Source organism: Oryctolagus cuniculus, chromosome 20, assembly GCF_964237555.1.
Source record: "Oryctolagus cuniculus chromosome 20, mOryCun1.1, whole genome shotgun sequence".
Taxonomy (NCBI): Eukaryota; Metazoa; Chordata; class Mammalia; order Lagomorpha; family Leporidae; genus Oryctolagus; species Oryctolagus cuniculus.
Window position 1 is genome coordinate 22,717,056 of NC_091451.1, and position 14,114 is coordinate 22,731,169.

Here is a 14,114-nt window from a genome sequence, read left to right on the forward strand (position 1 = left end):
GGTGCTACAGGGCCGGCCGTTTGGCCTGGTGGCTAAGTCCTGCGTGGGGTGTTCATGACCCACCTCAGTGTCCCTGGGTTCGAGTCCCAGCTTCTCCTCTTCTGGCTCGAGGCTCCTGTTAATGCGCACCAGGGAGGCAGCAGGTGAGGGAGGGAGGGCTCAAGCTCTTGTGCCCCTGCCACCCCCGCGGGAGACCCAGATGGAGTTCTCAGCTTCCGGCCCCAGCCCCAGGCGCATGGAGGGCATCTGGGGAGTGACCCAGTGGACAGGAGTTCTGTCTGTCTGTCTGTCTGACTCTCTGTCTAGACCATCAGAAAGCCAGCTGCCAGTGCCACACATGTGGCCTCCCCCCATACACGGGGCCTCTGCACACAAAGGCAGCCTGGGTTCCGCTGGCCCCTGCTCTCGGCTCTTGGCTGTGGGAAGGGGAGTCTGGGGCAGCGGGCAGACAGCGTCCCAAGGCAGAGGCTGGTGTCCCTGCTGGGGAGAGGAGTCCAGGAGCTGCCCTGCCGAGCAGCTGGTCTACCTCTTCAGGCTCGTTGGCCAGTGTAGCCACACATGGCCATGTGGGGTGCTCTGCCTGCCCCTCTGCTCTGGGGGCATGAGGCAGTCTGCCTCCCGTCTCCACAATGGGCCTTTGATCCCCTCAGGGTGATGTTAAGACCCTAAAACCCACAGCTCCCAAAATGCCTGTCCCCAGCGCTGCGACATAAGAAACAACCCCTCCCCGAAACCAGTGGGGAAATCCCAGAATGCAAAGTCTCTGCGAGAATGAGCAATAGCACATTTGCTTATTTAGTGTGCAAGCGACTTCAGTTACATTCCAGAAATACAGATTGAGGACTGACTGGGTGCCCAGTGCTATGGGAGGCGTGTTTGAAGTCCATCAGTGAGGGGCCGGCGCTGTGGCGCAGTGGGTTAAGCCTCTGCCTGTGATGCCAGCATCCAATACGGGTGCCGGTTGGAGTCCCAGCTGCTCTACGTCCAGCTCCCTGCTACTGCACCTGGGAAAACAGCAGTAGATGGCCAAGGTGCTCGGGCCCCTGCACCCAGGTGGGAGACCCGGAAGAAGCTCCTAGCGTCTGGCTTTGGCCTGACCCAGCTTCGGCCGTTGTGGCTATCTGGGGAGTGAACCAGTGGATGAAAGATTCTCTCTCTCTCTCTCTCTCTGTGTGTGTGTGTGTGTGTGTGTCCCCTCTCTCTCTGTAACTCTGCCTTTCAAATAGGTAACAATGACCAAACCCATCTCTTAAATGGAAGTGACATCTTTTTTATTTTTTAAAAGATTTATTTATTTATTTGAGAGGCAGAGTTACAGAGAGAGAGAGGGAGAGACAAAGAGGCCTTCCATCCGCTGGTTCCCTCCCCCTGTGGCTGGGCCTGGTGCTTGGTTGCCGGCTCTGCCATCACCACCTTCCAGTTCTTGGAGCAAGCATTTGGCCCAGTGGTTGAGACACTGGTTACGAGGCTTGCATCCCACCCCTGGGTCCTAGTCCCCGCCCCGGCTCCTGGCTCCCACTTCCTGCCAAAGCAGACCCTGGGGGGCAGCAGTGACAGCTCAAGGAGTTGGGTTCCGGCCGCCCACGTGGGGGACCTGGGTGGGGCAAACAGCTCCCTGCTGCAGCCTTGGCACAGACCTAGCCTCGCAGGCATTTGAGGAGTGAACCAGTGGATGGGGACCTCTCTCTCTCTCTCTCTCAAATAAATACATTTTAATTCATTTTTAATGAGTAATTTTTTTTTTTTCCCAAAATGTCCTCATCCTTGATCCTGCCTGGGCCCTACCCAGGCCTTCCTGCCTGGGAAGCGGATTGGAAGGTGCTGGAAGAGTCAACGCCCCCTCCTCTCTCGGCCCCAGCCCTGCCCCTCCCCCAAGCCATAACCAAGGAAAGGAGAGTTTCGGCAAGGCCTCCTTTTGCCATTGGTCACATGGGCTGTATGGTTCCAGAAGGGAGCAGAGCCAAAGGAGACCACTGACAGGGAGAAGGGCAGGTGCAGCGAGGGCCTGCGCTCCTCACCAGGGGCCCTGGGCAGCCCTGGGGGCGGGGGCTGCTGGTCATCAAGTGAATGAGCCCCTCGGGCTGCAAGGCGGCAAACGGGCGGCCGCGGAGGCTCGGAGCCAGCAGGAAGGCTCTCTGGGCCTCAGCCAGCAGTGCCAGCCAGGCCCGCGCTGGCCCCTGGGCTCCGGCCAGTCCCTACTTCAGAAATTCCTCCCAGTCGCTGCCTGGCTCCTCCCAGCTGAGCCAGCCGCCTTGGGCCCGCCAGACTCTGGCTTCCCTGAACCCAGATGCCGGCCAGCTGCTCCTGCGGCCTCCCCCGGCACGCACAGCTGGTCCGGGGTCAGGCGGTGCCGGGAACGGAGCTGGCAGGAGCGGAGCGGGCCCCGGGGCCCCCGGCCCAGGGCTGGGAAAGGTCCAGGCTCCTCAGAAGAGAGCGGACCCCACCCTGTGCGTGTTGGGGTGGGGTCATGGAGCCTTAGCCCCAGGGATGGGCCCTCGGAGGCCTGCCACCAGAACCTGGCCAGGCGGGAGCCAGCAGCGGGCAGGGCCGGGCTCAGCACCCCACCTTCCGTCCCTGAGGCTGAGAACTGGGCCACGGGAGACTCCTTCCCCAGCATCTCCCAAGGTCCAGGTGGCTAATGCAAATGTCCTGAGGCCGGGAGAGGGCTAGCATCCCTGCAGGAGCTGTGTGGCCAGCCCCCCCACCCCAGTGAAGCCCAGAGTGACCGAGAAGGCAGGGATGAGGGGAGCAGGCAGCCTTGCTCTGCCCACTGCGACAAGGGACCAGAGGGTGGACGAAGCTCCCAGCTACAACACGGAGCCGCTACCTCCGCCCTGCGGTCTCTGCCCGGCCCTGAGGTTCCTGGAGCCCCAGAGACTTGCTAAAACTGCCTCTCTGTCACGGATGTCCTTCCAGGCATCCTCCCATTTCACAGACAGGGAAACTGAGGCCCTGAAGTATCCGGGGAGGCCACAACAACCCACAGGTGGGGCCTCTGCCCCCAGCCTCCTGGACGGAGCACTGCACAGCTCTGAGTCAGAGCCCAGCGCTGCTGCTTTCTGACCCGGAGAACACGGGCAAAACACTAACGGGCAGACAGAGAGTCCACTCCCCCAACCCGGGCTGCTGGGGGCCCAGGCTTTGCTGTCGGTCAGGCGGGGCTGCAGGAGAGCTCGGTGACTGCCCACCCCTAACACAAGCTGAGGAGCCCTGGAGGCGTGGCCTCGCGTCCCCAGCCCCAGCAGGCCTCCCCTGTGCAGGGAGCACAGGTGCGTGGCCTGCAAAGGGCTGGGTCCAGCTGCCTTCCGCCATACTTTAGAAGGAGTCTGGATCTAAAACCTGCAGCAGTCACAGAGCATGCGCCGGTCCCTCCTCCCCTGTGAGAACAAGACGGTCCCAGGGCCTCTGCAAGGGGACTGAGAACCCAGCGCAGCCCAGTCTGCTCACCCTGGAGAGCAACTCTGCGAGCCGCACCCCTGGCCCGTGGATCTCCACCACCCCACCCCTGCCGCCTGCAGTGCCGGCATCCCCTATGGTCGCCGGTTCAAGTCCCGGCTGCTCCACTTCTCTGCTATGGCCTGGGAAAGCAGTAGAGGATGGCCCGGGTGCTTGGGCCCCTGTACCTGCGTGGGAGACCCAGAGGAAGCACCTGGCTTCTGGCTTTGGATCAGCGCAGCTCTGGCCATTGAGGCCATCTGGGGAGTGAACCAGTGGATGGAAGACCTTTCTCTCTCTCTCTCTGCCTCTCTGTAACTCTGCCTTTCAAACAAATAAATAAATCTCTTTTAAAAAGATCTTATTGCGCTGTCCCCACTTCCTCCTGTGGTGATGAAATGACTCAGCACCTTCGTGGTAGACGGGAGGGGCGAGTCGCGTGGCACTGGGAACCTGAGCACAGAAATGGCATCAGAAAAGCAGGGCTACCAAGTGATTGCCGGGCGGGTCGTGTGCCCAGCAGGCAAGTGCAGGACAAGCGGGCGCTCATCCTGGGAGGACAGAGCTGGACGGCCACTCAGATGGTGCACCATTTTAAATTTATGAACTGTTTTATAAGACTCGTTTGTTTGTTTGAAAGGCAGACTGACAGAGACAAAGGGAGGGAGAGAGAAATCTTCCATCTGCTGGGTCACTCCCCAAATGGCCACAACGGACAGTTCTGGGCCAGGCTGCAGCCAGGAGCCAGGAGCTCCACCGAGGTCTCCCACGTGGGTGGCAGGGGCCCAGGCACTCAGGTCATCTTCCACTGCACTGTATCGGAAGCAGAGCAGCCAGGACTTGAACCGGCGCTCCGGTCTGGGAGGCCCACGTTGCAAGCAGCAGCCTAACTCACTGCGCCACAGTGCCGGCCTCTGACCTAGGAATTATTTCATTTAAGAAATTTCCACGTCATACTTTCAGATCATGGTCACGGAAACCTCAGAAAACAAAACAGTGGCTAAGAGGAGGCTGCTGCACTAACCCACCACCTCACAGCCCGGAGGCAGGGGCGGGGTGTGAAACCAGCGGTGGGAGCCAGTGCGGAGCCCTTGGTACCCACCAGCATCCTGTTCTGGGAGCTTGGCCCAGGGCCGCGGCATGAGTGGCGGCGGGGAGAGGCTGCCTCCTTCCTCTCCTGAGGAAATGGAAAAGACATGGCCTCTCTCGGCTCTTCCCTGTCCCCAAAATAGATCAGAAAGGGCTGTCCCGGGAGGCTCACCTGCCGGGTGTGAGCACAGCACCACCAGCCGCCGCAGCGCCGCGCGGGCCGGGTAGTTCCGCGGAGAAGCCCGCTTGGACAGGCGGCCAGGGGGTCGGCAGAGGCCCTGGCCCGAGCCCGCCAGGTTCCTTCACTTGACACTGCTGCACAAAAGGCCGGCGGCGGGGAAACTTGCAGTGAGGAGGGGCTCATTTAGCTCCCCCAGGGCAAGGGCGGCAGCTCAGTGGCAGTCCTGCAGGAGGGAGAGAGCCCCAGGCCAGACAGGAAGCAGAGAGGGGCCGGCCAGTCTAGCTCCCTCCCTGGGGAACCAACTGGGGTCCCAGGAGAAGTCACAGGCCAGGGCCTCCTAGGACCTAATTACCTTGCATTAAGACCCGCCCCTTAACACCCCCCTGGGGCACCAGGCTTCCAACCCGCAGACTCCTGGGGGTCACGCTCAGACACATCCAAACAGAAGCAGTAGCAGAGCTCACCTTGAAATCATTTCTTTTTTGAGATTTATTCTATTTATTTGAAAGGCAGAGTGACAGACACACACATACATGCATGCACGCATACACAGAGAGAGAGAGCGAGCTTCCATCCCCTGGTTCACGCCTCAAATGGCCACAATGGCCAGGGCTGGGCCAGGCTAGAACTCCATCTGGTTCTCCCACGTGGGTATCATGAGCCCCAGGGCTTGGGCCATCCTCCACGGCCCTCCCAGGTGCATGAGCAGAGAGCTGGAGCAGCCGGGACTTGAACTGGCTTAACATGCTCAGTCACAGCACTGGCCTCTCTGCCCCAGATTCTACCAAAGCCTGCCAAGTAGGGTGGTCTGGCCACCAGCAAGAAGATCATTTGAGAAAAGGGGTCAGCACATTCGGGCAGAAGCAGATGGCTGAGGGGAGCAGAGGGGAAACTGAGGCAGCTGCTTCCTCTACCCTGAGCTCCCCATGCAGGACTCAGCTTCTCCTGCAAACCCGCGTGGGTCAGATGCTTCCCCGAGGCCTGCGTGGTACGTCAGCCACCTGGCCTGCCTGCCTCCCCGGAGCCCCTCCCAGCAGAAAAGCCCACACGGGGTGCAAGCCCGGGGGTGGGCCGGGGCACAGGTGGGGAAGAAGGGGCTGGGGGCAACCTCGGCCACCTCCCCTGGGTGCTTCACCCGTTGGCTCTGGGAGGCCGACTGTGGGGCAGCGCTTCTCACGGTGCGAGGCCCAGGGCCCGCCCTCTGCACACGGCAGCTGCGGGTCCCGAGTAAGGGAAGTTCACCAACAGCAGGAACGTTTCCACACGCTTTTAGCCATCAGACAGAGTGATGTCGTGTCCATTCAATCCAACAGAAAAAAAAAAAAATTGGGCTTGTGTTTTGCTTGTCTCTCTTGCCTTTCCTGCTTCCAGCAATTCTTTTATACTCTGTGAAAGCGGCGGCCTGTAATCGATTAGAAATTAGAAGGCAATTGGCCCTTGGCCACACAGAGTTGGAGAAGCTCAGCTCCAGATGTCTCTTTGTCTTTGTCTTAGCAAACTTCTCAACTTTTTACATTAAAATGTGCCACTTGCAGAGACGGTGCAAATGCTCCCAGCCCTGCAACCCAGGCACGTGTCCAGCCCTGGTCAGCTGTCCCATCCGAGCAGGCCGCAAACCCTCCCTGTCGCCAAGATCACAGCCCCGGCTCCTCCCCTGGAGCCCACAGGACTTTCTGTCCCCTCTGTTCTGTTGGCCATTTACCTAGTTCTTAAAAACAACGACAGCTGCACGCAAGGTGCTGTGCTGTGAGATTCGGCTTGGACCTGCCCGGGCGCTCGCCTGCGCTGTCCCTCTTTGAGTGTGGGGACCCCTCCGGTGGGCTTTGGGGCTGGCTGCTGCAGGAGGCAGAGGCATAGCAGAGATCCAGTCAGGGGTCTGCCCAGGGGGTGCGCAGCCAGTAGATGGGGGGAAAGGGAAAGGCAGAGAAAGGCCTCTCTCTTTTTTTCCATTTTTATTTCTAAACATCAGGACTTTTGGCTTTTCGTGTGAAAAATTATCCCTTTTTTCCCTGAGTCATACATGTACAAGGTAGAAAATCCAAAACCTACAGAGAGCAGCAAAACAAAAAGTTGGTTTTTTTTGTTTGTTTTTTTTTTTTTTTTTGCTGTGCCCACCCCGGCCCGGGGTTCCCTCTGCAGAGAGAGTGGCCCCCACCCCACCTCCAAAGCCGACGGCAGCTCCAAGATTCCCCCTCCCCGTGCAGCTCTGCCTCAGTCCCAGCGCCCGACGCCCCTTCCGTCCCAGGCGCCTTTGTTTGAAAGGATCTCGCCCAGCTGCGCCAGCTCTCAGCTGGACTGTGAATCCGCTTTCCCAGAAACCTGCCCTCCCTCCCAGGGTGCAGCGGCCGGACACGGCCCAGCAGCCAGGGGTGCATGGGGGGGAGCATAGAAATCTGTATTTCCTAAAGGTTTCCCCACCCCTGTCGCCTCCCCGTGGAGCTAGTGGCTCCCTCACTCGCCACATTTGGGACCTGCGGGCTGTATTCAGAGTGGAAGTAGTCGCCAAAAGCCACCCAGGAAGTCAGCGGCAGGGAGAGCCCACAGACACCCAGAGGACGCGACTCCCAGCTCCTGCTGCCAGAGCTGCCATCCCCGGGGGTTTTAACCAACAGACGGGTCTCCCTCCCAGCACAGGAGGCCAGGCTGGGGAGCTGGCAGGGCCACACCCTTTTTTTAAAGTTTTTTTTTTTTTTTTGAGATTATTTATCTATTTGAAAGGCAGAGTTAAAGAGAGACAGAGGAGGAGAGAGAGAGAAAGAGAGGTCTTCCATCCGATGATTCACTCCCCAGTTGGCTGCAACAGCCAGAGCTGCGCCAATTTGAAGCCTGGAGCCAGGAGCTTTATCCGGGTCTCCCACACCGGCCCAGGGGCCCATGAACTTGAGCCATCTTCCACTGCCTTCCCAGGCCATAGCAAAGAGCTGGATCAGAATTGGAGCAGCCCGGACTTGAACCGGTGCCCATACGGGATGCCAGCAGCGGCTTTACCCTCTATGCCACAGCGCCGGCCCCAGGGCCACACTCTTGCGAGAATCCTTTCCTGTCTCTTCCAGCCTCCTGGGGCTGCTGGTGCTCCTCGCTCAAATCCTGCCGCCATCGGCTTGCGGCCTTTGCCCCGTGTGTCTCTGTGTTCACTCCTCTTCTTTGATTTTCTGTTTATTCACTGTCATTCATTTGAAAGGTAGAAAGAGAGAGAGCGCGCTGGATTCTGTCCCGGTTGCCCCTCTTCCAGGCCAGCTCTCTGCTGTGGCCCGGGAAGGCAGTGGAGGATGGCCCAGGTGCTTGGGCCCTGCACCCCATGGGAGACCAGGAAAAGCACCTGGCTCCTGGCTCCTGTCATCGGATCAGCGCGGTGCGCCGGCTGCAGCGCGCCAGCCGTGGTGGCCATTGGAAGGTGAACCAACAGCAAAGGAAGACCTTTTTCTCTCTCTCTCACTATCCACTCTGCCTGTCAAAAAGAGAGAGAGAGAGAGAGAGAGAGAGAGAGAAGGAAGGAAGGAAGGAAGGAAGGAAGGAAGGAAGGAAGGAAGGAAGGAAGGAAGGAAGGAAGGAAGGAAGAGCATCCAGTAGGGCTGGGTCAGGCTGAAGCCAGGAACCTGGAACTGCGTCCAGGTCTCCCATGTAGGTGGAAGGCGCCAAGCACTTGCGCCCTCACCTGCTGCCTCCCAGGGTGGGCATTAGCAGGAGGCTGGACTGGAAGCAGAGGAGCGAGCAGATGAAGCGGGCACTCCCTGGTGTGGGATGCGAGAGTGCCAAGCAACTTAACCTCTGCACCGAGTGCCCGCCCCGCCTCTCCTCTTCTAGGTACACTAATCTCACATCTAGGATGATTTTTCCCTCAAGAGCCTTAACTAATTACATCTGCAAAGAGCCTGCTGTTGCAGGCGGACATGCATTTGGGGAAGACATCATTCAACCGTGATAGGGCCCTTCCTTCAAGGTCAGTTCCCAGGGGAGCACTGGAGGCCTGAGCCCCAACCTCCACCCCAGAAGTCCTTGGCTGCTGGAGGACCCAGAGAGACCGCTTCTGGCTGGGAGCTGGCGTAGCCAAGCTGCTGGACATAGCGACTCAGGCCCCCGTCGTCAGGCCAGTGTGCCAGCTGCCTGGAGCCTGGCTGCTCCCACTGGCCGCTTCTTCCATCGACTTGGCCTCCGGCAGCACCTGGGCTGCAGCACTGCGTGTCTGTCCGCCCTGGTGGAGGGCTCCAAGTCACAAAGGGCTCCGTGGGGAACACACGTGACCTAGGCCTCACGGTGACAGCACTGCCTGTCCTTGACCTCCACAATGGGTCAAAGTGAGCATGGACCTGGCTGGACCAGTGGCAGCCCTCCTGGGGATCTGTACTGAACACGGGGACACAGAGTCCTCTCTCTGCTGTGCTGCTGTGACGCGAGCCTGAAGCGCTGGTAGTCTTGTGTCTGCCGGCAGGGGAAACCTGCCTGAGAAGCAGCCCTGCTCAGGGAAAGCAGCGCGAGAGATGGAAGGAAAAGGCTCCGACATCATCATCTGTGCACCCGGATCCCGCCATGCCTGAAAACAATCCTGAAATGTTTTAGCTACGTGAACCAAGGAATTCCCTTTTGGGGGTTTTATTACTGGGAGATGCTTGGATGTTGCTTCTCCCTGGAGACTACATGATGAACCTGGGAGACCTGCACAGAGGGACACCCACACCCCACATCAGAGGGCCTGTGTTGGAGGCCCGGCTCCACTTCCAATCCAGCGTCCTGCTACTGTGTGTCCTGGGAGGCAGCAAAGGATGGTGCCTGCCTCCTACATGGGAGACCTGGGTGGAGTTCCAGTCTCTTGGCTTCTACATGGTTCAATCCTGGTTGCTGTAGACATCTGGGGAGTGAACCAGCAGATGGAGGTCTCTGTGTCTCTCTGTGTCTGTCTGTCTCTTTCTCTCTTTCAAATAAAATGAATATAAGTAGTTTTAAGGAAGTGGGGCATTGGCTGGTTCAGCCAACACTGAGTCTTCAGCCAGCTCCACGTGGGGCCCTCAAGGCTCTGCGTCAGCTCTCCGTGACTGCCTGTGCCCTCTCCCATCCGGCCAGGAACCAGGGCACAGCTACAAGGTCTTCCTCCATCTGACTGCACCACTGGTTTCCAGCACCTTGCACAGGCCCTAGGTCTGCCCTGCAGAGTCCAAACTCACTTCAAGAGAGACGAGCCTTCATGTGTTCAGGGAAAGCGGCCACTCTCCTTCCTGCTCACGGAGAGACCGTGCAGCCGCACGAAGCAGAAGCCAGACTGCAGCGGCTCCGCCAGGCCCCGAGACACATTCCCCTCCCCTACTATTAGCAGGCGGGGGCCGGGCAGGTCAGAGCTGGGGTAACCCCTCATCCGGGTCTCCCATGCAGAGACCTGCATCCAGGCACATTAGCAGGGAGCCAGATCCGGAGCAGAGCCGCAGGACTCAAACAGGTGCCCCACCATGGACTGCCAGCGAGGCCGGCAGTGGCTGTGCCGGCTGTACCACCGCGCTGGTCCTGCTCTCCAGCCTGCGCAGACAGCCTTTGTCCCACCCATGGCCTCTCCACGGCAAGGTGGCAGCTCCACCCTCAGACTCCAGCCCAGCTCCACGCAGGAAGCAACAGCAGCGAATCTCCAAGGAAGTGGGACTTTCCCAGAGAGGGCAAGGGACGAAATGGCCATGGCTGTCAGACCGTGGCACTGGGCCTTCTGGGAGGTAGGCTAGCTTTGGTTTACCTCCACGACGGGTATCTGGACACATCTCAAAGCAAACCATGGTGTCATGGCTGAAGGCCAACGGGAAGACGGGAGTGGAGGAAGCCCAGGGCCTTGCCGGCAAAGTCCGTGGGGGCTGCACCTGGCCCTGCAGGGTCCCAGCTCCGAGCGCCACCTCACCTCCTCCTCACCCACGCGGGACTTGGAGGGGTCATCCATGAGCTCTTGCAGCTCCCGGGTGCTCCTGTTTTCAATGTGGACATTTAAAGCGGCGCCCCATTGCCCATGGTCCGGCAGCACACGTCGGGACAGCGGCTTGGCCTCCAGCAGGAAGGAGGAGGAGGCTCTGGCCGGCCAACCAGTGGCCCCTGGACGACAGATGGGGACAGCCCCAAGCCGAGGGGTGGCAGCGGCTTCCGGAAGCCAGAAAGGGTGAGGAAGTGGATGCTCTCTGCTGGACTCGTTTTGGATTTCTGACCTGGAGAGTAAGACGGTGTTATCTGAGTCACTAAGTTCATGGCCATTTATTACAGCAGCCACGGGAAACCGACAGAGGGAGGAGCCTGGGGAATTGGGGGAGGGAGGAGTCCCGGCAAGGGTGCGAGTTGCCATCACCAGGGCCTCAGGGACGCCAGCTCCTCCCTCTCCACCAGCCGGTGGTTCCTCGGTCTTTCAAAGCTCAGCTCTTCCCCCTGAGTACACCTGGGCTGGCACCTGCAGGGCGCTCAGTCCAGGACCCTGTCCGGAGGTGGCCCAGCTGTAGCTTCCATCTGTGGCTCTGAGTCTCTGAGTCCCTCGCGGCCGGCAGCCACGGTAGTGTGGCTGTCACGCACGGGAGCTGGGCTCTCACTTCTGGAGGCTCAAGGGCGTGGCGCCGGCTGCTGCCCGGCTGTGATGAAGGCCTCCTGGCGGTGGCATCACTGTGGCAGAAGCGCAGGTGCAAGGGAGAGATGACACAGCCAGACAGGAAGCCAGACACTGGGTGGGGCCAGTACCAACCTCCCCTAGACTCCCCTAGACTCCACCCAGCAGTGCCTCCCAACACCACACTCTGGGCACCGAGCTTCCAATATGTGGCCCCTTGAGGGGTACACAGGCAACCCATAGGCACACCGTCACAAGGACTTTCTCCTAAACGTGGCTGAGGTCGACTAGAACCAAGCCGGGCCCTTGTCATCCTATACTTGTGCTGCTATTGGGTCTCTCTGGTTTCATTTCTGCCCAGCCCAGCTGTTCACAGCTCATCTCCTAAAACAGGAATTTTCTGCGAGCGTCTTTGACAAGCTCCCTTTCAGCACCCCCCTCAGCCGCCAATATAAATGTAACCATGGATACCTACTGTTTTGTTTGCATTCCTCCCAGCAAAGTCCCTCCCTAGGAATTTTTCATCAAGCAAAAGGTTCTAGCCCAGGCTGGTTGCTCCCTTGAAGAAGGCCATGGAAACCCAGCTGCTGCTGTTTTCACTCCTACGTTCTGTGCATCCTAGAATCTAGGGCCAAAGGAGGGGAGAGAGAGAGAGAGAGAGAGAGAGAGAGAGCAAGTGGAGGGAGGGGGAGGGGAGACACCCTGCGCCCCCACTGTGCCCGTCCCTAAGCCCAGCACAGCTCTGCTCCGGATTCCTGAGATAGCCCAACAGATTTCCTGTTCTGCTTAGCCCAGCCCGAGTTGATTTCTGTCACTCATAACTAGAGAAGTCCTAAAAAGCTTGGAACGGACACGCTCCAGCCAAGACGGAGCTGGCACAGCACTGGCTGTATATGGTGCGCTCCCCAACCAAATACGGTAAAGCCTTGCTCGCTCACGGAGGCCGCGTGTATGACCCCTGCTCCCCTCGCAGAAAGCCCCGGATGAAAGTGGGCTGCCAGGTGGGGGCAGGAGTGGAGCAATGCACTGGCGTGTGCCAGGGGCTGGACACCGGGGAGCAGCAGCCAGAAACGCCGGGATCCCGTGGCCGGACGGGAGCGGAGTGCTTAACCAGGTGGCAGGGAATGGCCCTTTACCTACAAGACATCCCTCATGAGCGTCCCACAGAAGGGCCAGGACATGCACGGAGGCCCAGGACCCCGGCCACTGACACCTCCCTGGCCTGTGAGACACTGAGCCAGAAGTGCAGTTCAGCAGCTGGCGCTGTGGCTTAGCTGGTAAAGCCGCCGCCTGCAGCGCCAGCATCCCAGATGGGCGCTGGTTCGAGTCCCAGCTGCTGCATTTCTGATCCAGCTCCCTGCTATGGCCTGAGAAAGCAGTAGATGTCCCAAGTGCTTGGGCCCCTGTACCCATGTGGGAGACCTGGAAGAAGCTCCTGGCTCCAGGCTTCGGATAGGACATTGTGGCCATTTGGGGAGTGAACCAGCAGATGGAAGACCTTTCTCTCTGTCTCTCCCTCTCGCTATCTGTAACCCTACCTCTCTAGTAAATAAAGTCAGAAAGAAAGAAAGGAAGGAAGGAAGAGGAGGAGGAAGGGGAGGGGGAGGAGCTGGAGGAGTGGGAGTGCAGTTCCTGAGCCCTGGTCAACCCTAAGCTCATGAACTTGACTCCTAAGAGCAGTCCTTGCAGGGGTGGGAGTAGGGGACAGGGCGGTGGTGTTGTGGCATCGAGGGTTAGCTGCTGCATGGAGATCCAGGCTCCGGGCTTCAGCCTGGCCCAGCCCTGGCTGTTGTGGCCACTTGGGGAATGAACCATCCTGTGGAAGATCCCTCGCTCGCTCGCTCACTCTCTAACTCTGCCTTTCAAATAAACACGTCAATCTTTCAAAGGCCTGAGTCAGGATCACCGAGCTCAGGCTGTCCATGCCCGTCTGCTCTGCTTTCACAACCAGCTTGAGGAGCCGGTGTTCCGGCCCACAGCACGGGGACAGACGCTGTTGGAGGGACAGCAACGACGACAGCCAGCACGGACGCTACCGCAGCCCCAAGTCCGCTCGGGCCGGCTGATCTGCCTGCGCTTTGCAGGATGCTGAGCGGCGTGTGTGGCCTTTCGCCACTAGAGGCCAGTAGCACTCTCTCCATTTGTGGCAACAAACTGTCGCCTGGGGCCAGCGTTGTGGCGTAGTGGGTGAAGCCACTGCCTGCCCATTGTCAGAGGGACGGTCCACTTCTGATCCAGCTCTTTGCCAATGCACCGGGAAGGCCGCAGAAGATGGCTCAGGTGCTTGGGCCCCTGCCACCCACGGGAGAGACCTGCAAGGAGTTCCAGGCTCCTGGCTTTGACCTGGCCTACCCCTAGCTATTACAGACATTTGGGAGGTAAGCAAGCTGCCAGAGGAGTGACTCCTTCTCTCTCTCCCTCCCTCCCTTCCTCTCTCACTCAAATAAATAAATACATATTTTTAAAACCACAAATATGTCTCCAGACATTGCCACACATTCTTGGGGGTCAAAATCACCCTGGGCTGAGCGCCGCTGTGCTGTGCCCAGGGAGTCAGAAGCACTGGGCAGGCAGTGGCGACATCCTTGCCCAGCTGGTGACAGGGACAGAGGCCCACACTCGCTGGTGGCCCTCAAGAGTAAACACGTGTGGCAGAGAGGAGCAATCCCGGGCACTGGGCACTGGCCCGCGGGGAGCTGCCCACCCACGCGCCACCGCTGAGTCCCCGCTGTGCTCCGAGAGCGCCCAGGAGCACGGGAGCCAGCTAAAGAGTGAGTGATAAGACTGAGCTAGCCAAGGTCACCCCGCCACTCCACGTCCAGCCAGCTGGGGGTCACGGCCTCGGCCTCTGAC